Here is a 23,918-nt window from a genome sequence, read left to right as displayed (position 1 = left end):
GCCAAATTGCTTATATATGTAAAGTTAAAGTAAAGTAATAAATTAGGCCTCATAAAATTGGATATGTATAGCATTGAGAAATTATTTATATACTCTATAAATATAAATAAATTCTATAAAATTGATTTATATTCTAATGTATAGAGTAACAAAAAAAAAAAAAGAAAAAAAAAGAAAAATCTAAACGAGTAGTCTCTAGTCTTTAGCTATTGAACGACGACAAGAACAGAGTGGAAGTGAGTTAAAAGAAAATAAACCAAACGACATTGACGCCGCCTTTATATTCCCCCTGTCTGCCCCTTCAGATTCCATCTCTCAATGCTCCCTCTTCACACCATCTCTTCCGTCTTTTCCTATCTTTCGCAGTCTGTCTCCGTGCAAGACCAACAATTTTACCATAATTGAAAAAAAAATTAATTTTCAGTGCGTTTCTGCATGAAAAGGTTTTCTAGCAAAATCCACTTTGTGCATTGGTTCATTGTCAGGTTGCTATTTTGGAGGCTGTTTTCTTGATAAGGTAAAACTAAAATAGAATTATCCTTTTTGTTTATTATTGTGTTTCTACGATGGAATTGATTTCACCTTCAATCATATGAATTTAAACATAAAATTTTAATATTATTACTTTGGTTTTTGTTGTGTTTATATGGATTTGTTTTCTGATTCAGCTAAAAGTAATGCATGTCTTATTCCATTCTTACCTAAGTGGGTGTCTCTTGACCTTTGTATTTTAGCATTTTTAGAAGTGTATTTGGAACATTGTTTAGTGCATACTTTTTTTCTTGTCTTTCTCGTAGTAGAGGCCAGAGGTTCTGGATTTGTCGTGGATTTAAGTTTGAAGGTAGTTTCTTAGGGTTTTAGGTTTCTGTTGTTTGGGGATTTCAGGATTTAGTGTTAAATTAGAGACTTTGAAATTTTCTAGCGTGAATTGTGTGGAGATATGGAAATATTAGGAACGGGATTTTGATTATGGCTTTCTAGGTATTAGAATGTTTATTATGATGCTGCATTTGCTGGTTTCTGCAAATGGTCTGAACGATGGATGCTTTTATGTTATTGAATTGGCGCTTTAAGCGAAGAGGGCTGCAAAGTTTAAAGTTTATGCAAAAGGGATTAGATTAGTATAGGACTGACTGGTTATCTGACTTCTCTCTGTGTATCTGTGTTGTTTTCAGATTTTCTCCAGGGATTGGCAGTAACCGGCCAGAAGGTTAGAGGGAAATCCTTTGCCTATATGGGTACAAAGAGTCTTAAGAAGAAAGGGCATGAGAAAGAGAAAATGCACAATGCAGAGGAATTCTTTTGCAATGAAGATGAAAAAAATAAAGGAGTATGGTGTTAATGGCAATGATGTTGAACTAAGTCATACTGAAATGGAGGCTGTTAAAATTGAGGATGGCCTAAATAATCAAGAGATAGAAAATGAAAAGAAGAAGAAGAAGAAGAAGAAGAAGAAGAAGAAAAAGCATGAGAATGGAAACTCCGAGTGAGGTAGTGCCAATGTAGAATCTCAGGTAATGAAAAATGCGGATGATGGGCATAGAATCTCTAATAGGGAAGATATCTCTGAGATGATTAATGACAAAGAAGTAGATCAAAGAAAGAAAAAAAGTAAGAAACATAAACCGCACAAAGATGCAGTTCATGATCATGTAATAAAAAGTGAAACAAATAGAGAAGAGGTTGAAAATGGAAGTTATCATGTCTATGTCCAGAATCCAAAGAAGGAGAGGAAGAAAAAGAAGGTGCAGCATAATGTGAATTTGGAGAGTAGATCAACAAAAATCATGGCTGAGACACTCAATAATGAAAGTAACAGAATAGAAGATGTGGGTACCACAGATTTAGCTGAAAATCAGGTTGGAAATGGAAAGTTACGAGCTCATACTTGTTATGCAGCAGATGGAAAAGATAAGAAGAAGCGGAAAAGAAACGAGGACATTGGTGGTGTTGGTCTAATAAATGATGGTGTAATTGATGGAGAAGATGTTGGAAATGAAAGGGAATGCTTGGTTGGAAATATCATGAAAAAGGTTGATCATTCAGTGAAGGATAGGAAGAAAAAGAAAAAACATGATGGATTGGAAGGAAAAATTGGTGAAAGAGAACAGGGATTGGGTGGAGGCTTTGAGGTTACTGATTCATCAGAACAGTCTACACCAAATAAAGTTAAGAGAGTAAGTTTTTTTTGAAAATGCGGAGGTTTTCTCTTTTTCTGAAGGTCCTAGTAATGACGGGACTCGAAAAGACAAATGGTGCGAGTGATACGGATTGAGGGAGTAAGGTGAAGGACCCTTTAGCTCTACCTATCGGGCCAATCACAAGAGCTCGTGCAACTAAGCTACAAGCAGCCTTGAATGCATTTGTTCAAGAAAAAGTCATATTGGAGCTTCAAGATCATAACTATGCAAGATGTGGGATTGAACTTGAAGAAGCATCTAAGTTTATTGTGGTGCTTGAGGCGTGTAAAGAGGCTACCCATTGATGCATTGTACATGTTTTATACTTAGGCAAATTTAGAAGAATGTTCTTTCATTGTAAGCTTAAGTATGGGGTGTGTAAGGCCTGTGGGCCCATCTATCATATTTTGTTTAGTTTGTTTTATAGTGGGCTTAGTTATTTAATGTAAGGCTGGTTGAACTTATATCCCAAAGTTGGGCCAGCCCTAGATTAGTTAATATTTAAGTTAGGCCTATTTTAGTTAGTTAGCTTAGGCTTTGTATTTAATTAAGCCCACATGGACCATAGTGGGTTAGGCCTAGACTAGTATTTAGAGGCTAATTAGGTTTAGTTTTTAGGAGTATTAATACTTGATGTTGCTTAATTTGACAGCAGCCAATTATTATAAAAAAAAAGTCGTGATCTTATTCTTTCTTTCAAAGAAAATCGTGTTCCGCATTGAATGAACGCAAACCAAATTTTCTTAGTAATTAAGATTGTGAGTTCTACAAGAATAATTGCGCCAAGAATTTTATATTTGTTTTCAAGAGTACTTGAAGGTAAATTTCTGTTTTCTTGTTTTAAATTCCTTTCTTTCTCCCTTCAAGAGTACTTGGTGGTTTAGGGTTTGACGTATACTTCCATGATTATATGTTCTCCGCTGGATTCTCCTTGTTGATTGTAAGAGTACTTGTTTAATTAGCTAGGGTCTCATTACCTGGTATCAGAGCATTCTGGTTGTTCATTTCAATCAATCTTTGGATTAGAATTTAGTAAAAAAAAAAAAATTTTTTTCCTACCATGGGTTAGTGACAACACAAATTGGAAGTGAATAAAAAAAAAAACAAAGTTAACCCATATTTATACTAGCATATGCAAGCACTTGAGAGTTGAATTTTGTCAACTATATTTGAGCATTGAAGTGATTCAGCCACCCTAGAAATACTGTGATTAAAATTCTGTTCTTGGGGTATTTTTCTTTCCTTGAATACTTGCTTTGACAATTAGATTAATTAGGTCCATAGTTAACTTTGCTTTGTAGTGAATTAACTTCTTTCATCTTGTCCAAAATTGTCTATTTTATTAATTCTAGTGTTCTGTTATTTGTTGGATATGGAGCAATTAGAACTTTAGTATATAGTAATTTTGGAACCTGCAAAATTAAGAAGAAGCACGCTTGTGCCACCTCCTAGCATGCCCGTGCTAGCCTTTGCAAATCCAGGCAATTCTGCAAACTAAAAAGAAGCATGCCCATGCCACCTCCTAGGACGCCTATGCTAGCCTCTGAAAGTCCAGGCGATTTTGCAAACTAAGAAGAAGCACGCCCGTGCTAGCCTCTGGAAGTCCAAACTTGCTCGTGCCGCTCCAGTATGCCAGTGCTTTGCCTCTTGACATTTTTAAAGTGTTTTTTGCTTGTTCCTACACTGTTGTTTATTAATTTCAAACAATACACCTTTCATGTTCTTGTATTGCCATTCAAAACATTGTGTCTTCTTGCTAGAGCTTTGCGCATTATTTGGTTATATTCTTTGCTTTCCTAACCTCTTCTTGACTTTTATAGCAACTTTGGGATTCTGAAGTGCAATTATTCAAATGGAAAGAGTGGTAAAAGGTTAGAGTGAAACCCACAGTTGAGAAAAGCCAAATTAAGAGAGAAATGCGTGAGGGAGTGATACATTGACCATTTTCTTTAGTTTGTGTTTGTTGTCTTATTTCAGGATGTCAGATTCATCTATAGACAAGAATGACAACCCTCTTAAAGTTGAAGACATGAAACTACAAGCCATTTTAGAAGCTTTCTCTGGAGAGATAGGTCAAATTACTAGGCTTATAGAGAGCTTTAATGACAGATTAGAGCAGCAAGAGAAAAAGATAGAGAAACATGAGTCTAATACCACAAAAAGGGGTGCAACCACTTCCAAAGAGCACTCTAAGTAACCTTGTCATGAGGAATCTGATGAAGATGATGATTGGCATAGAGAGCCCTTGTGGACAAGAGGTGGCCGAAACAATAGAGGCAGAGGGAGAGGGATTGGTAGAGCCGTCTCTATAGAAATGATGCCTTCTATGAGGAGGATGAATGAGAGGCCGAAACATCATTAGATGGTAAGTTGGGTAACATCAAACTCAAGGTACCACCTTTCAAATGCTGAAATAATGCAGATGAATACTTGGAATGGGAGAGAAAGGTTGAGATGATATTTGACCAACATATACACTGAGGAGAAAAAGGTAAAAATAACAGCCTTAGAGTTCCAAGACTATGCTCTATTTTGGTGGGATCAACTTAATCAGAGTAGAAGAAAAATGGGTAGGCGACCTATCAACAACTGGAGGACATGAAGGAGGTCATGAGGAAATGTTTTCTGCCTGCTTATTATTTCAGGGAGTTGCAACAGAAGCTCCATAGGCTTACCCAAGGAGCCAAATCAGTGGAAGACTACCTAAGGACATGGAGATGTGCATGGCTAGAGCACATATAGAAGTGGTCCAGGTGGATGAGGAGATGACTATGGCTTGGTTCTTAGGGGGTCTTAATAAGGAAATAGCTGATGCAATAGAGCTATACAAGTATGATTCTATGGAGGAGATGCTGAATATGGCTGTGAAGATTGAGAAGATGAGAAAAGGGAAGAGCACTACCACAAAATAGGTCTGCCAACAACAACAGCAACTCTTGGAGTGCTAGATGGCCTAAAAGTGAGGAGAATAAGGAGTTTCAAAGCTCTGCACAAAAGGGGGCAGATTCGGTGTCTAAGGCTTTCACGCCTAATGCTCCAACTTATCAGAGGGGATCAATCTCCAATACTCCTAGTAGAGACATCAAGTGTTTCAAGTGTCTTGGGAAGGGTTATATAGCTTCTCAATGTCCTAACAAGAGAGTAATAGTGATTCGGGATGGATACACATATTCTGAATCTGAGGATGAAGAAAACCCAATGCCGCCACTTGAGGACTGCAATGATGATGATGAGGCTGATGAGGATGTTTTACAACCTGAGATGGGATAGTTACTAGTTACCAGTTGAGTTCTCAACATGCAAGTTCAAAAGGAGAGCCTAGAATAGTGAGAAAACATCTTTCATACAAGATGCTTGGTACTTAGCAAGGTATGCATTTTGATTATTGATAGTGGAAGTTGCACTAACGTAGCTAGTTTGAGCATGGTGCAGAAATTGGGTTTGATATGTGACAAGCACCCAAGGCCATATAAACTTCAATGGCTAAATGATACGGGTTCTGTGAGAGTGAACAAGCAAGTGAAGGTGCCATTCTCTATTGGGTGGTACAAGGATGAGGTCACCTGTGACGTATTGCCTATGCTAGCTGGGCATATTCTTCTAGGCTGCCCATGACAATTTGACAGGCGAGTCCAGCATGATGGGTACACCAACCGGTTCTCCTTTGCCTATTTGGGTAAGCATGTGGTTCTTGCTCCTTTAACACCATAAGAGGTCTATTTGGACTAAAAGAAGATATTAGAAAGAGGGGTAGAATTGTATTTGTGGGGAGGGAGAAAAGAAAGGTGAAGAAATAGGGAAAAAGAGGCCAAGAGTGAAAAGAAACAATTAAATGGCCCATTGGTGAGTGAAAAACCAAGAGAGGGAAGAAAGAAACAAAGCATGTATGTGTGAGAGATAGAGATCCGACGTTGTGTTAATAAGGGGTAGGCCGGTCTTGATGATTTGATTTAAGGAAATTTTGCTTAATTTGACTAACATTGACACTTCTTCTCTGCCTTCTAGTTGTGTTTCTTTGTTACAGGAGTTTTCTGATGTGGTATATAAACCTAGAGATTAGGTTTGGGTAAACATGAGGAAGGAGAGATTCCCAAACTAAAGGAAGGGAAAGCTTACTGCCGAAGGTGATGTATCTTTTTAAGTATTGGAAAGGATCAATGACAATGCCTATAAAATTGATCTACAAGGGGAGTATGACGTGTCTGCTACCTTTAATGTTTCTGACCTTTCTCCATTTGATTATGATTCAGGTTTGAGGACAAATCTTTTTGAGGAGGGAGGGAATGATATGAATCGAGGGAGCAAGGTGAAGGACCCTTTAGCTCTACTCGTCAGGCCAATCAGAAGAGCTTGTGCAACTAAGCTACAAGTAGCCTCAAATGCATTTGTTCAAGAACAAGTCATATTGGAGCTTCAAGATCATAACTATGCAAGGTTTGGGATTGAACTTGAAGAAGCACCTAAGTTTATTGTGGTGCTTGAGGTGTGTAAAGAGACTACCCATTGATGCATTGTACATGTTTTATACTTAGGTAAATTTAGAAGAATGTTCTTTCATTGTAAGCTTAAGTATGGGGCGTGTAAGGCCTCTGGACCCATCTATCCTATTTTGTTTAGTTTGTTTTATAGTGAGCTTAGTTATTTAATATAAGGCTGGTTGAACTTATATCCTAAAGTTGGGCCGGCCCTAGATTAATTAATATTTAAGTGAGGCTTGTTTTAATTAGTTAACTTAGACTTTGTATTTAATTAAGCCCATATGGACCATAGTGGGTTAGGCCTAGACTAGTATTTAGTGGCTAATTAGATTTAGTTTTTACGATTATTAATACTTGATGTTGCTTAATTTGACAGCAGCCAATTATTATTAAAAAAAAAAAAAAAAGACGTGATCTTGTTCTTTCTTTCAAAGAAAACAGTGTTCTGCATTGAATGAATGCAAACCAAATTTCCTTAGTAATTAAGATTGTGAGTTCTACAAGACTAATTGCGCCAAGAATTTCAGATTTGTTTTCAAGAGTACTTGAAGGTAAGTTTCTGTTTTCTTGTTTTAAATTCATTTCTTTGTCTCTTCAAGAGTAATTGGGGATTTAGGGTTTGACGGGTACTTCCATGATTGTATGTTCTACGCTGGATTCTCCTTGTTGATTGCAAGAGTACTTGTTTAAGCTAGGGTCTCATTAGCGAGGAAAGCGATTCTCACCTGAGGAAGATTAGATTGTTAAAGCATCTGTTTTGAACTATATTGATTCTCATGAACTACGTGAAGAAGGCCTAAAAATGGTTTTGCAATGTAAAATGTATCCTGAAGATAAAAACTGTTGGAAGGAAACAGGAGCTGCCATACCTTGGAGACCTCAGTTAAGTGTCTATTATCGAGCCCATATCTTGTTTCAAAGGGGTAATAAACGTAAATGGACCCAGAAGAGGTTGAATTTGTGCAGATATTCCATGAGAAATATGGTTCTGATTGGAAAACTTTGGCTGAGATACTTGGCAAACATAGGTTTCATGTGAAAGATACATGGCGTAGAATAAAACTTAAAAATAAGAAAGAAGGAAATAGTCTGAAGAGGAGTACCAAAATTTATTTGATTTAGTGAATAAGAATATGTGTTTGAAATCTCTTGAGGAAGTAAGAGAAACCAAACATGGGATGTTGCGGGATAATATATGTTGGACAGCAATTAGTGACCAGTTAGGTACTAGAACTAATCCTTCATGCTGTCTTAAATGGTACAACAAATTAACATCGTCTATGGTAGCTCAAGGTGAGTGGCTTGACGTGGATGACTATAACCTTGTGATTGCGCTTTATGATTTGGATGCATGTTGCATGGAAGAAGTGGACTGGGATAGTCTTCTGGAACATAGGACTGGTGATGTATGCTGGAAAAGATGGAACCAAATGGTCAAGCACATTGGTGAATATGGGAATGAGTCATTTACTGACCAGGTTGAAGTACTTATGAAGCGATACGGTCTAGATATTCTTGAAGCAAGAGAAGCTTATAACAACAAACCTACAGTTAATTGAGGTTCTAAATGAAATTAGGAACAAGAGGTTGTTATAAAGCCATATAGTTATTTTGTGGCTTGGTTTAGGTTTGTTTTGAGATTGATTGTAGGCTGATGTTAAGAATTTTGTGTAGTTAAAAAGTGAAATTTTATTGCATTAGACGTTTTCAACTTCTCTTGAAATCTCCATACCCATTTTGCTTTTTTATTCGAGTCCAATATGAATATGGTTTGAGAGGCATCCATACTAGATTATTGGGAGAAAATTTTTATATAATTGTATAGTCATTGTTTCTCTCAGTTTATTTGATTTATTAAATGTTGGTGGCCCTGGTTTTTGTTAATATTATTGTTGCCTCTCCAATGCTGGATCTTGGAACTCGAAAAAGATCTTGGACAGTAATTTTCTGTTGGCTGATAGGTGAATCCTATTCTGATTGACAAAATACTTGGGTTTTCTTGACATGGTACTAGCGTTGTGATTCTGAAAATAAATCTCCAAATATTTTCTAAATACCATCAGACCAGTTTTGAAAGAACTGTGACAAGAATATCCTTTTTCTTTTTCTGTTTTATATTTCTCCATATCGAAAAAGAATGTCCATTGTGTTAGGGTCTAAAATATGGATTTCAATTGCAATCCTGTGTGATGGGAACAAGGTTTTTACAGCTCTTGGTTGTGGCTTGTCTTTATGTTGTGTTTTTTTGGTAAAAAAATTGAAAAATATATTGAAAGAATTCATTAATATTATGGAATGTTTGAGCCAAGTAATGGATGGTATTAGTGGATCCACCGTATATATTGGCATAAATCAAACGCTTGAAGTTTGATCAACAAATTACCAAAAAACAAGTAAAAAACACGAAAGTCCAAATTAACTTGAGGAAAATGTTAAAAGGCTCCTGTTTGATTTTTGCTTATTCACTAAGTGAAGTTAAGTGAAATCTAGCCTCAATTTTCTGCAATTAGATTTTTGAAGGATGTGATTTGAATAAAAACTGAGAGTCTTAGTTCGAGGTTCGACCAGACTGCAAATGCAGGGGGATGCAGGGGATGGAGCTGGCTGATTTCTTTTGAGCCTCAATAGTGGCAACAGCTGTTGTGGCCCTTGTGTTACTTGTACTAGGCAAATAACAAGCAATATCATGAAAAACATGCTTATTATACGCCAGGTTTGACAGCATTGACACCTGATACTCCATTACAGCAGCACGATGACTGTTGTTCAAAATCATTATCTAAGAATTATCTGACTGTAGAGGACGCGAATGGGATGACTGATATTAAATCCATTGTCTAAAATTTTCTAACTGTATAGGTGTGAATACTCAAATTTTGAGGCTCAGGGGAATAACATAGTATGTGAAACTCTTTAAATGGAGGAAAGCACGCCTGCTACAGTACCATGCAATTTGTTTTGACTTTGCTACAGTAAATTTGACTTTGCTACAGCAACTGTGCAAACTGTTCGACCGGACCGAAGGCCATTTTGGACATTTACTCGAAGTATGCCAATATGGTACTTAAAACGTCCGGAATGTCGCAACGATCACGGAACAGGTCCCGAAATATTTTTCGGAGACCCGAAACTCCCGAAAACTCCTCCGGAGTGAAAAAGCCCAAGTAACCGCGGCCGAGCACGGTGGCTCCGGCCACCGTGGCACTTGCCACCGGCACCGGCGGCACCTGCCGCCGGCAACGGCGGCACATGCCGCCAGATCGCCGGCGGCACCTGCCGCCGGACATCCGGCGGCACCTACCGCCGGCACCGCGGCACCTGCCGCCGGACCGCCGGCGGCCGACCCGTTTTGGCCTATAAAATGGCCTCTCCCCCTTCATTTTTGACACCCCTGTCTGTGTTGACGGACGATCTTTCTCCCTCCCACGCTCCTTGCGATTTCTTTACCACTTTTTGCATTTAATTTAATTTTTATTGCATTTTTGTTGTGATATTTGGACACTAAAATTAAACAAATTAAAATTAATTAATTCCCAAACAAGGAGCTTAATCTGGAGTTAAGAAGCGGTTTCCGATTAAATCAGGTACGTAAACGAAGCTCTGCCTATTTAATTTTAGCACTTCATGCATGCTTCTCTTCTACTCCTAATAATTCTACAACTGCATAAATGCATCCATGTCATCATTAGGCAAACAAATTGCCTCAAGTAAATGAATTTAAGCTAAATGCCCGGTTAATTAATAATCGTGGTAATAAGCTTAAATCCGACAATTTTGGCTAAAGAGCCTAGTTAATTAATAACTACGGTTCAACTGCCTTATTTTCAACAAATCCGGCTTAAGTCCAATTAATCAATAATTGTGGCTAAAAGCCTTAATCAATCACGTTTCGACAATAAATTGTGATTAAGCTCGAACGCCCGATTAATTAATAATCGTGGCATTAAAGCCTAAATCGCACATTTTGGCAAACTAATTGCCTAAAACAACACATTTTGGCCAAAGGCCTTAAAATCAACCATTTTGGCGAAAATCGCCTAAAATCAACATTTTTGGCAACAATTGCCTAAATCAAAATCATTTTGGCTAAAAGCCATTAAAATCAACATTTTTGGCAACATGCCTAAAAATCAATCAATCTTTGGCAAAATGCCTAAACAAAATGCACAAAGCATACACACTCATGCACAAAGCATACATACTCATGCACAAAGCATAAACAAACATGCACGAAGCATACACACTCATGCACAAAGCATACATACTCATGCACAAAGCATAAACAAACATGCACGAAGCATACACACACTCATGCATTAAGCATACACCTTCAAAGCCCTTCAAAGAAGGCATATCGAACTACGTTGACTTTGATCTTCCATTCAAACGGAAGTACGTAGGCACGTTAGGGATTTAACCCCGAGCGGCAAGTCGAAATCACTTAAACATTTCATTTGGTCCAATTACATCATTCACCTTGCAAAGCATTCACTCTTTTTGGTTAGTTAATCAGCATGACATAGTCTCGGGATCCACCTCGGGTTCGTAGATTGTGCCTTAAACATTGGGATAATTAATCTAGTAACTAGGTTAATTAAAATTGGAGTCACTCAGGGTTTTTTCCTAGTTTACCCTAAAATAATTAAACAAGGTGGCGACTCACACACTCACGTGTATTTCTGTCCTTAATCATATGCATTCACATGCCTATGACATTTGGGGTAGGGGTTCACAGTTTGGCGACTTCACTGGGGATGATTAATTATGTAATCTTTTTGCATAAAAGTGGACTACAATTGCTGTGTAAACTAACCTGCCCTTCTTTAGGGTATTATTTTGTTGTGCCTTGTTTTGCAGGATATCATAGCACGAATCGAGTGTTCTTTCTTTAAGAATACTTGATCAGGAAATTTTGACTTAATCGTAAAGTGTGATTAATACATTAAAACTTGTTGATTTATTTGCACGATTGAGAATCTTTTTCTCCATTGCATAAAAAATGAATTTCAAATGAATTTCTTCTCTCTCTGTTCAAACTTCTGAGTCTGGATAGCAAGTAGCGCTGATCGGCAGGTCTCTTTGATTATGTCGACGGACAGCCAAAGCGTCCTCCCTGTTACCGCAAACCGTCCCTAATCCTTTTGGGGGTGGCCCATGAGTATGCGTACCGTTGGACCCACGCGAAACTCTTTGTTTCACATGTGGTTAGGTATATCCTTACTCAAGGTTCAAGGGTCCTTTAATAAGCCAATTCTCTATTTGTGTCATAGCCTATAAAACCTATCCTTTAAGGCTATATGCACCCAATGATGCTGAATCATTCCATTAAAATGAATTATGTTTTGATATTGTGCGCATTCACGCATTCATCCCATACTTCACAAAAAAAAAGAGGGTCTGGAAAATGATTAAAAAAAAAAAAAAGACTCTTACAAAAAAAAAAAAACATTTCATTTCAAAGCTGAAAATTCACATTTTGGTCCCTAAGACCTGAAAACATACATTTTGGTCCCTAAGTCCTGGAAAATCACATTTTGGTCCTAAAATTCCCATTTTGGCCACAAAGGCCCAAAAATTCCAATTTTGGCCTATAAGGCCCAAAAATTCACATTTTGGCCACAAAGGCCCAAGAATTCCCAATTTGGCCCCAAAGGCCCCGAAAATTCACATCTTGGCCCCTAAGGCCCTAAAATTCACATCTTGGCCCTTAAGGCCCTAAAATTCACATATTGGCCCTTAAGGCCCAAAAGTTCACATCTTGGCCTCAAAGGCCCAAAAGTTCACATTTTGGCCACAGAGGCCCAAAAACTCACATGTTGGCCACAAAGGCCCAAAAATTCTCAATTTGGCCCCAAAGGCCCAAAAATTCTCAATTTGGCCCTAAAGGCCCAAAAATTCTCACATGTTGGCCTCAAAGGCCTAAAAACTCACATGTTGGCCCCAAAGGCCCAAAAATTCCCAATTTGGCCACAAAGGCCCAAAAGTTCACATTTTGGCCCCTAAGGCCCAAAAAAAAAATTCTTTGAGAATTTAGGGCCTTTCGAAAAGTCGAGGTGTCCAGCCCTAAGCACTCTACCTTACATATCACATCCCATTGGGTCCTATCCTAGGTGTCCTAGCATACCAACATTACTCTACCTCACACTGTCTCACATACCCTATGAAAACACCTTATATAGGATAGTCTAATCATTTTGACTATGTCCTTTCACAGGTACCCCTCTAAAGACCACCCGTACCCGAAACACCAACTGAGCTCTCACCCATAAGTCCAACAACCCCAACTGCACCAATGGCATCACTGTCTGACATCCAAAACCTCATGGAACAAATGGAAGCCAGAATGGAGGCTAGAATGAATGAAGCATTGGCTGCCCAGAGGAGTGCACTAATAGCTGAACTAGGTATGGATAATGGAAATGGGGCTTCCGCTGGGGAAAGTGGACCTGCTACCTCCAATCAAGGACCTGGTACTGAACCGACAAACCCTACCCTTAACCTGGATGACATGCCCTCCAGAACTGCTTCTGAGCTGGAAGCTCAGAAAATGAAAGAAAAACTGGAATTGTTGGAAAGGTCAATCACTGCCCTTAAGACACACAAGGAAGTGGTGGACATGGACTCCTTGTCCTTGTTCCCCGAAGCAAGATTACCTACAAAATTCAAGATGCCCAACATGGATAAGTTTGACGGAACCACTTGTCCCAAAATGCACCTGAAAATGTATGTGGGTGCCCTCAACCTGTTTGGCCTGAACAGCGAGCTCCTTGCTCAGTTGTTTCAGCAATCTTTGACTAGTGCTGCATTAAGATGGTTTGTAAGCTTAGATCGTTCCAAAATGAAGAATTGGGAGGACATATGCAATGCTTTCAACACGCAATACCATTATAATATCGAAGTGGATATTACCCGGAGGGAGCTAAAAACCACTAAACAAAAGAACAATGAGCCCTTCTCCTCATTCCTTTCGAGGTGGAGAGCCAAAGCTGCTCAAATGATCAACCGACCCTCTGAACAGGAACAAGTTGACATAATAATCAAGAATTTACTGCCTGTCTACCAGTCACAGCTTCAAACACAGTACTTGCCTACGTTCCAATCGCTCATTGCGACTGCAACTAAGGTGGAAGACTTAATCCAGTTGGGTCAGCTCAAAGAAGACTCATACAAGAAGCAGAATCATGCTGGGTCCAGTGAGACAAATGAAATAGCCAGTATAATCCCCACAAATCCTTTATGTGTTGGGAATTTGGGGAACAATCAGCCAAGGAGGCAATATACTGATCTTGGCATGCCAATCCTTTTGGTATTCCGAGAAGCAATGAAAGCAAATTTACTGAAGCCCTTAGAAGCAAGGCCATTACCAAACCCCCTGCCCCGGAATTTCAAAGCCAATGAATACTGTGAGTACCATCAAGGACATGGGCATAAGACCGAATCATGCTGGACTTTGAAAAATCGTCTACAAGACCTGGTTGACAATGGGTCCATCATCCCCAAGAGCAAGCTGAACATCAACCAATCCCTTGCCTAACCATGGGATTAATGCAAAAAAAAAAAAAAAAAAAAAAAAAAAAAACAAATTGCTGAACAAGAATCGTTCGATCTTTTCGAACTTTGCTTAGAAATGAATGAAGTTTGTGTCTGAGAAGGTCGAGATCAAACCTCCAAAAGAACAAAAGAATTGTTCAAGACCAACAACAACCTGTCTGATCGATTTAAGCATCGAGAAGAAAAAAAGTCACTACAGTCAACCCAATCCTAGTCCATCACAGTCCACCTAGAGTCTATCTTTTAGGGTCTAGTTTTTTTTTTTTTTTTCTTTTCATTTTCATTTCTATTCAAATTTTCATTTGTAAATCTAAGTGTCTTTTGTACACAAATTTTGTCTTATCAATAAAAAGGGATCAGTTTATATTCCAATCATGCTTATACTCTTTCTCTATCCTTTCTTGTGAAAGCACAAAAAAAAAATGAAAAAAAAAATAATAATAAAAAATACTAAAAAATTAAAAAAATTAAAAAAAAAAGAATGATGATAAAAAAAAAAAAAAAAGATAATAAAAATTGGCAAAGAAAAATGCATTCATTTGCTCTGCATCAATCAAAGCTGGGGGCATCCTAAGAAGCACCATCAAAGGGGGAGTTTTGAAGGGTAATCATGGAAAGGATCCAGCAAAGGGTACGCAAGACTTCAAACAGTACCGAGGCAAAGCCGATTGAAGGGGTTAGGGCCAGAATGGTTTCTCCGAAAACCCCAGAATGGAAGATGCTCCGATAGCGAGGTGTCTGAATTTTGAAGCAACAGAATAAAGAAGTTATGCTTGGAATTGGGTTGGGTCTGCACGAAGTCGTAATGCTATCCATACACTACTCAAATCATCTCAGAATCAAGTTGCCTCGAAATTCTTTATGGAAAGGCTGCTTCTAAGCAAGCAAAAGAAAAAAACGGGTCAAAAGGAACTTCTGCACAAAAGAAAGAAATCAAGGACAAAGCTACAGGAAATCAAGTTGTCAAAAAATGGGTCAACTGCAAGCTCTCCGTTAAATTCAAGCCCATCAAGGGTAGATGACTAATCATTTCAGCCATAAGGACAAAGATCAAGCGGCTGCTCACATTTTGAAAAAGCAGCATAAAAGGAGCAGTCATTTCCACAAATTGGAAGACAACAAACACCTTGAAAATCAAGCGCCAAGCATGGCACAAGTACAAGTGTCCTTATAAACAAGGATCATTTCTCAAAACAAGGAAAAGGAAGAGTCTCCTCAAAATTCCTTATGGAGAGGAGAACCATTGAGAAAATAAGTTTCAAGTTCAGAGGAAGATAAAGTTCAAGAAAAGGAACCAAATCAACCTCAAGAATTCAAACATGGCGAAGCCATAAACTCAAAGCATAAAAGCTTCTTCAACACTCAAGCCACTCAAGTTACCACCACAATGTGGGTATTCAAAACTCTTTGTGATGAATACAAGTCATATTTCAGTCAACCCGTGGTAAAACCACTACGACAACAAAATCAGATTCGCCTAGGGTCATCACTATCATACGAGCTCGAGTCAATAAGTTGATTCAACATCATCAAGTCGGGAAAGAATCCCGCAAAGACATCAAGTCGGGAAAGAATCCCGCAAAGACATCAAGCCGGGAAGGAATCCTGCAAAGACATCAAGCCGGGGAGAAGTCCCGCGAAGAAATCAAGTCAGAAATGAATTCTGCATCAACATCAAGTCGGGAAAGAATCCCGCAAAGACATCCAGTCGTGAAGGAATCCCGTAAAGACATCAAGCCGGGAAGGAATCCCGTGAAGAAATCAAGTCAGAAATGAACTCTGCATCAACATCAAGTCGGGAAGGAATCCCGCAAAGACATCCAGTCGGGAAGGAATCCTGCAAAGACATCAAGCCGGGAAGGAATCCCGTGAAGAAATCAAGTCAGAAATGAACTCTGCATCAACATCAAGTCGGGAAGGGAATCCTGCAAAGACATCAAGCCGGGAAGGAATCCCGCGAAGACATCAAGCCGGGAAGGAATCCTGCGAAGAAATCAAAACAGAAATGAATTCTGCATCAACATCCAGCCGGGAAGGACTCCCGCAAAGACATCAAGCTGGGAAGGAATCCCGAAGAAATCAAATCGGAAATGAATTCCACAATCAGCATTAAGTCGGAATTGAATTTTGCCCCAACAGCAAGTCATTCCGCACCAAGTCGGAAATAAATTCCGCACCAAGACGGAAAGGAATTTCGCACTAACATCAAGTTGGAGATGAATTCCGCACCAGCCGAGCATGAAGTTCGCATCCCAGAAGGAACTATGAAAGACCTGATTCTCCCCATCCCCCGAAGAGTTCTTGGAGATACGTAGGCAGCCACAAAGGCGCGGTCACAAACATAAGTCTGCATCATAAAAAGCATTTTCTCTTTGCCAATAAAAAAAAATATAATAATAAAAATAATAAAGAAAAGAGAAGAAAAGAAAAATAAAAGCTGGAGTCGAAAACCCGAAAGGGCGGCTTCAGGCAAGAATTGAGCCCGCTAGGCTGAAAACCCGAAAGGGCGGTCTAGGCAAAAGTTAGGGCAAAGAGCCTGCTAGAGTCGAAGACCCGAAAGGGCGGCTACTAGGCAAAAGTTAAGGCAAAAAGAAAAAAAAAAAGTGCTTTCAAAGGTCTTCTCAGGAGTATATAAATCATTTTTTCCAGGAACCACTGAATCCCTTCGAGTCAAAATTCACTACAAGAAAAATTTGAGTCTAAATCGAGTCTCTAAATCGAGTCTCCATCACCAGTGGTCATTCCACTACGAGTCACAAAAATCGAGTCATTCTCAAAAGTTCATTTTGAAAGCATTACTCTTTGAGTCATTCCTCGAAAAAAAAGAGAGAGAGGAAAATGTCAATTCAATCCCCGGGGTTTCCAAAAAGACCCTAAAAAATGTCAAACATAATCGTTGAGAGGTAATTCTTTAATACCTCGTCTCCACTCGGGCCATCGTTTCTTCGATCCTTTCAGGCGAGCGATGTCATCCACATTGTCCATTTTCTCGAGTCATATAAGTGGCTTTGTTCTCTTTGATTCCTCAATCGATTGGACAAGTACAACACCAAGGTTTTGAGGTATTCCATGGTCAGCACCATTCTGGGGGCAAGAAGTGATAAGAACCTTCACCATTCTCCCATCACAGAAGTAATCATAGAATTTTTAGTCTTTCATTAAGAAGAAATTCTATTTCAGCTAATAAGGGCATCAATTCTCTCAAGCAGGGGGCAAAATCCTCCGAGTCGGATTCAGGGGCAAGTATTATAATAAATAAAAAAAAAAAAAAACACATACACAACCCAGGGTGAAACCCTAACCAAGAACCAACCATTTGTCATCCAAAACCAAGCCATTTGACCATTTGATCATTTCGACTTTAGGTGGACCCTTGGTTCTCAAAAATAAATAAATAAATAAATAAATAAAACAAATCTCTTTTCAAGCCCTCATTAAGAGGCAAAATCTCTTTTAAAGCCCTCATTAAGAGGCAAACTCTCTTTTCAAGTCCTCTAAGAGGCAAAACTTCTTTTTAAGTCCTCAAAAAAAAAAAAAAAAAAAAAAAAAAAAACAGCGGCGAGGTTTCCTCCTCTGCCCATCCTCAAAATTTGCTCCTTCAGACAGCCACTAGCTCTCATAAATCATTTTTATGATAGCCAGTGGGGGGCAACTGTGAATACTCAAATTTTGAGGCTCAGGGGAATAACATGGTATGTGAAACTCTTTAAATGGAGGAAAGCACGCCTGCTACAGTACGATCTTTCTCCCTCCCACGCTCCTTGCGATTTCTTTACCGCTTTTTGCATTTAATTTAATTTTTATTGCATTTTTGTTGTGATATTTGGACACTAAAATTAAACAAATTAAAATTAATTAATTCCCAAACAAGGAGCTTAATCTGGAGTTAAGAAGCGGTTTCTGATTAAATCAGGTACGTAAACGAAACTCTGCCTATTTAATTTTAGCACTTCATGCATGCTTCTCTTCTACTCCTAATAATTTTACAACTGCATAAATGCATCCATGTCATCATTAGGCAAACAAATTGCCTCAAGTAAATGAATTTAAGCTAAATGCCCGGTTAATTAATAATCGTGGTAATAAGCTTAAATCCGACAATTTTGGCTAAAGAGCCTAGTTAATTAATAACTACGGTTCAACTGCCTTATTTTCAACAAATCCGGCTTAAGTCCAATTAATCAATAATTGTGGCTAAAAGCCTTAATCAATCACGTTTCGACAATAAATTATGATTAAGCTCGAACGCCCGATTAATTAATAATCGTGGCATTAAAGCCTAAATCGCACATTTTGGCAAACTAATTGCCTAAAACAACACATTTTGGCCAAAGGCCTTAAAATCAACCATTTTGGCGAAAATCGCCTAAAATCAACATTTTTGGCAACAATTGCCTAAATCAAAATCATTTTGGCTAAAAGCCATTAAAATCAACATTTTTGGCAACATGCCTAAAAATCAATCAATCTTTGGCAAAATGCCTAAACAAAATGCACAAAGCATACACACTCATGCACAAAGCATACATACTCATGCACAAAGCATAAACAAACATGCACGAAGCATACACACTCATGCACAAAGCATACATACTCATGCACAAAGCATAAACAAACATGCACGAAGCATACACACACTCATGCATTAAGCATACACCTTCAAAGCCCTTCAAAGAAGGCATATCGAACTACGTTGACTTTGATCTTCCATTCAAACGGAAGTACGTAGGCACATTAGGGATTTAACCCCGAGCGGCAAGTCGAAATCACTTAAACATTTCATTTGGTCCAATTACATCATTCACCTTGCAAAGCATTCACTCTTTTTGGTTAGTTAATCAGCATGACATAGTCTCGGGATCCACCTCGGGTTCGTAGATTGTGCCTTAAACATTGGGATAATTAATCTAGTAACTAGGTTAATTAAAATTGGAGTCACTCAGGGTTTTTTCCTAGTTTACCCTAAAATAATTAAACAAGGTGGCGACTCACACACTCACGTGTATTTCTGTCCTTAATCATATGCATTCACATGTCTATGACATTTGGGATAGGGGTTCACAATAGGAAGCCAATGAAATGCGATATTTTGTTTTTGACATAAGGTTTTGTTTACTTTCACATACAAAATCTTCTTCCTTCTCTCCCTTTCCCATTCTCCTTCTTTCCCTCTAAGAAATGTTTACATTTGCTAATAATGATTGATCATAAGTTTTCTCGGTATATGCTATTTAAACTCATTTGCGTTGTAATTTATTGAGCTTTCCCCTGTCTGAATGAGGAATTATTTACACACAGTGCATATGTAAATATTGCACCTTGTTCTGACATTGATGCGGGTTTCTCACTGAAATTATGGGAGCGGATCCCACGTAAATGTAAGAGAGTGTTAGTAATTTGCCTTTAGTATTTGACTAAGTCTTTACAGGCTTTTTTTTTTTTTTTTTTGAATAAGTCTTTAAGCATGATTTACCTGTTGCTTAATTATAGGAGAATAGTTCATATTTTTTTAGATTATTTGCAGTAATTGTTAAGTAGTGATGTTTCTTTTTTTCTATAAATATTCAACAGTAAATAAGAAGTTGTGTGCTTCTAAGTCCAATATATTCCAGTTTCTAAATCATTTTTCATATAGCTTCATATCAGTTTTTTTACTACAAATTGGTATCAAGAGCTATTATCTTGAGGGACCTGTGAAAATGGAGAGTGATACACAATCAGCTTTCAACCATCATGCTGCTCCACCCGTTTTTAATGGCTAAAATTATCAAGCATGGGCTGTTAGAATGACGGTCTACCTTGATGCTATGGATCTTTGGGAGGCTGTAGGAGAAGATTACGTCGTTCAACCGTTGCCTGAAAATCCAACGATGGCATAGATAAAAAATCATAAGGAAGTCAAAAGCCATATCTTGTCTTTACTCTGCTGTTTCAAGCACCATTTTTACTAGGATCATGAACCTGAATTCAGCCAAAGCCATATGGGATTATCTCAAATAGGAGTACCAGGGCAATGAAAGAACCAAGAGCATGCAAATTCTCAACTTGATTAGAGAATTTGAGATGGTAAAGATGAAGGAGTTGGAAACAATTAAGGATTATTCGGACAAGTTACTGGGCATTGTCAACAAAGTAAGGCTGCTAGGTAAGGATTTTTCTGATGACAAAATTATCCAAAAAATTCTTGTCACTCTTCCTGAGAAATATGAGTCAAAAATCTTTTCACTAGAGGAGTCTAAGGATCTGTTAAGCATATCCTTGGCAGAGTTGGTTAATACTTTGCAAGCTCAGGAGCAAAGAAGAATAATGAGAAAAGAAGGAACTGTGGAGGATGCTTTGAAGCCCAAGTCTGAAAGTTCATGAGGCAAAGACAAGAAATTCATGGAGAAATATAAAAGCAGCAAGTCCAGCAATGTCAACAAAGGTGTTGGATCACCTTGTACACACTGCAAAAAGTCGAACAATCAGTCTAAGAAGTGTTGGTGGAGGCCTGACATTAAGTGCAAAAAGTGTGGCATCATGGGACACATGGAGAGAGTGTGCAAATCCCAACAGTCCGAAGTAGCAAAAGCACATATAGAAGAAAATGGTGAAGAACAACTCTTTGTGGCGACATGTTTTGCAGCTAAGAACAACTCAGGTGATTCTTGGTTGATAGACAGTGGCTGCACTAATCACATGACCAATGATCAAACTCTCTTCATAGAGATAAATAAGACTTTTATCTCTAAAGTAAGGATTGGAAATGGCCAGCTTATTCTAGTCAAAGGAAAAGGCACAGTGGAAATTGAGAGCTTGACAAGTTTGAAACATATCTCTGATGTTTTGTATGTGCCTGATATTGATTGAAATTTGTTGAGTGTTGGGCAACTTCTTAAAAAAGGCTACAAAGTCTTTTTTGAGGATAAGTGGCGCTTTATTAAGGATGCAATGGGCAGAAATGTTTTTAAGGTGATGATGAAGTTTAAGAGTTTTGCTCTGAATTTGTTGGAGAATGGCCAAGCAGCACTTGCATGTCACTTCAGCAATGCAGAGCTATGGCACAAAAGGTTGGGACACTTTCATCATGCTGGATTACTGTATATGCAGAAAGATGACTTTGTGAAAGGGGTCCCACCACTCAAAGAAGAGCTAGCTGATTGTGTAGCTTGTTAATATGGAAAGCAAGTCAGGAAACCATTTCCTCGAACAGCATGAAGAGCCTCACACAAGCTGCAGCTAGTGCATTCAGATGTCAGAGGACCTCAGAAAACATCATCTTTAAATGGTAATCAGTACTATATTAGATTTATTGATGATTACACTAGATTTTGTTGGATTTACTTATTCAAATCCAAAGCTGAGGTTGCTAGTATATTTTGGAAATTTAAAAGTTGGGTGGAGAATCAAAGTGATTGCAGGATACATACAATAAGATCTGACAATGGAATAGAGTACAAAAATGCATCTTTTGACAAATTTTGTGAAGAAGTAGGTATTGAGTACCAACTCACAACTCCTTACACTCCCCAGTAGAACGACGTAAGTGAGAGAAAGAATCGAAGCATCATGGAGATGGCAAGGTGTATGCTTTATGAAAAGGAGTTGCTAAAAAATCTTTGGGCAGAAGCATCAAGTACTGCAGTCTTCTTATTGAATAGGCTCCCGACTAGATCTATTGAAGGCAAAACACCATTTGAGGCCTGGTTTGGTTATAAGCCAGATTTACAAAATCTCAAAATTTTTGGTTGCCTATGTTTTTCTTATGTGCCACAGGTGAAGAGAGATAAACTTGATAAGAAGGCAGAACCTGGTGTATTTGTTGGATATAGTAGCACCTCTAAAGCTTACAGAATTTTCCAACCTCAAAATGGGAAAATTATTGTAAGTCGAGATGTAAAATTTATGGAGGACAAGCAATGGATTTGGGAGGAGCCAATAGAAAGAGAATTTCCAGAATTCTCTCAAGAACTTGATGACAATATAGATGAGGTTCCAGTTCGTGGCACATGATCATTGTCTGATGTCTTTGCAAGAAGTAATGTTGCTGTTTTTAAGCCTGCAGAATTCAATGAAGTAATGAAGGATGACAAATAGATAGATTCCATGAAAGATGAGCTAAAAATGATTGAGAAGAAGGACACTTGGTAATTGGTGGACAGACCTCAAAATAGAAAGATCATTGGAGTGAAATGGGCTTATAGGACCAAACTCAATGCTGATGGTTCTCTAAACAAACATAAAGCCAGATTAGTTGTGAAAGGGTACAATCAAGTCTTCGGGGTAGATTTTTCAGAAACTTTTGCTCCTGTTGCACGTTTGGATACTATAAGGATGTTGCTGGCCTTGTCTATGCAAAAAGATTGAAAACTTTATCAGCTGGATGTTAAGCCAGCTTTTTTAAATGTTTTCCTTCAAGAAGAAATCTATGTTGAATAGCCTGAGGGATTTCTAGTCAAGGGTAAGGAGGAGAAAGTTTACAAACTGAAGAAGGCTTTTTCTGGCCTTAAACAGGCTCCTAGGGCCTGGTACAGTAGAGTTGATGATTATCTTCAAAGTCTTGGATTTGTGAAAAGTCCAAGTGAAGCCACTTTACATGTGAAGAAATCAGATGCTAACATAATTGTAGTGTCTGTTTATGTTGACAATTTGCTTGTTATAGGAAGCAATGAAAAAATGGTGAATGAATTTGAAGCTGATATGTTCAAAGTTTTTGAGATGACAGATCTTGGTTTGTTGTCTTATTTTTTGGGCCTAGAGGTGAAACAAAGTCCTCATGAAGTCTTCATATACCAGCAGAAGTTTGCAAAGGAAATTCTTAAGAAGTTTCACATGGAAGATTGCAAAGAAATTAGCACACCAATGAATCTGAAGGAGAAGTTCAGTAAAGAAGATGGAGCTGAAAAGGTAGATGAAGTGTTGTACAACAGGTTGATCAATGGCTTGATGTATCTCATAGCCACAAGACCAGACATAACTTTTGCCGTAAGTTTGCTATAAAGGTTTATGAATTGTGCTAGTAAAGTTCATTTTGTAGCTGCTAAGCGTATTTTAAGATATTTGAAGGGCACAACCGATTATGGCATCAAATATTATAGCCTTAAAAATTTTCAGCTCCAAGGTTTTTCTGATAGTGATTGGGCAGGTTCTACTGATGATATGAGAAGTACAACTGGTTTTTGTTTCAGCTTTGGCTCAGGTGTTTTCGCATGGAGTTCAAAAAAGCAAGAGGTTGTTGCTCAAAGCACAGCAGAAGCAGAGTTTATTGCAGCAAATGCTACAATGAATCAAGCAATTTGGATCCGAAAAATACTTGAAGACTTGCAGATAAAGCAAAATGATCCAACAGAGATTTTTGTTGACAACCAAGCTGCTATTGCAATCTCAAAAAACCCTGTTTTTCATGGAAAAACTAAGCACTTTGACATCAGGCTCTATCACTTGAGGGAAAAGCAGAAGAAATCAAGCTAGTGTTTTGCAGAACAGAGGAACAGTCTGCAGATATTTTAACCAAAGGTCTTCCTAAAGCAAGATTCGAAGAGTTAAGGAACAAGTTAGGTGTATGCAAATACTAAGGCAAGGAGGAGATTGTTAGTAATTTGCCTTGAGTATTTGACTAAGTCTTTACAGTTTTTTTTTTTTTTTTTTGGAATAAGTCTTTAAGCATGATTTACTTGTTGCTTAATTATAGGAGAATAGTTCAAATTTTTTTCAGATTATTTGCGGTAGT

General features: G+C 38.2%; 1 non-coding gene and 1 pseudogene across 1 annotated transcript; both read left to right on the top strand.

Annotated features, from left to right (window-relative positions):
* Positions 1-277: 277 nt before the first annotated feature.
* Positions 278-8,217, top strand: LOC110009729 (hypothetical protein). The gene is made up of 4 exons (XR_016319457.1): positions 278-517; positions 1,176-2,255; positions 4,041-4,044; positions 7,365-8,217. It is a non-coding gene; the product is annotated as a hypothetical protein (transcript).
* Positions 8,218-19,995: 11,778 nt separating this feature from the next.
* Positions 19,996-23,659, top strand: LOC149498423 (uncharacterized; annotated as a pseudogene).
* Positions 23,660-23,918: the final 259 nt, after the last annotated feature.

This window comes from Jatropha curcas, chromosome 2, assembly GCF_041381405.1.
Source record: "Jatropha curcas cultivar XTBG-Jc1 chromosome 2, XTBG_Jcur_1.0, whole genome shotgun sequence".
Lineage (NCBI taxonomy): Eukaryota > Viridiplantae > Streptophyta > Magnoliopsida > Malpighiales > Euphorbiaceae > Jatropha > Jatropha curcas.
This window is presented reverse-complemented; position numbering and strand designations above follow the sequence as displayed.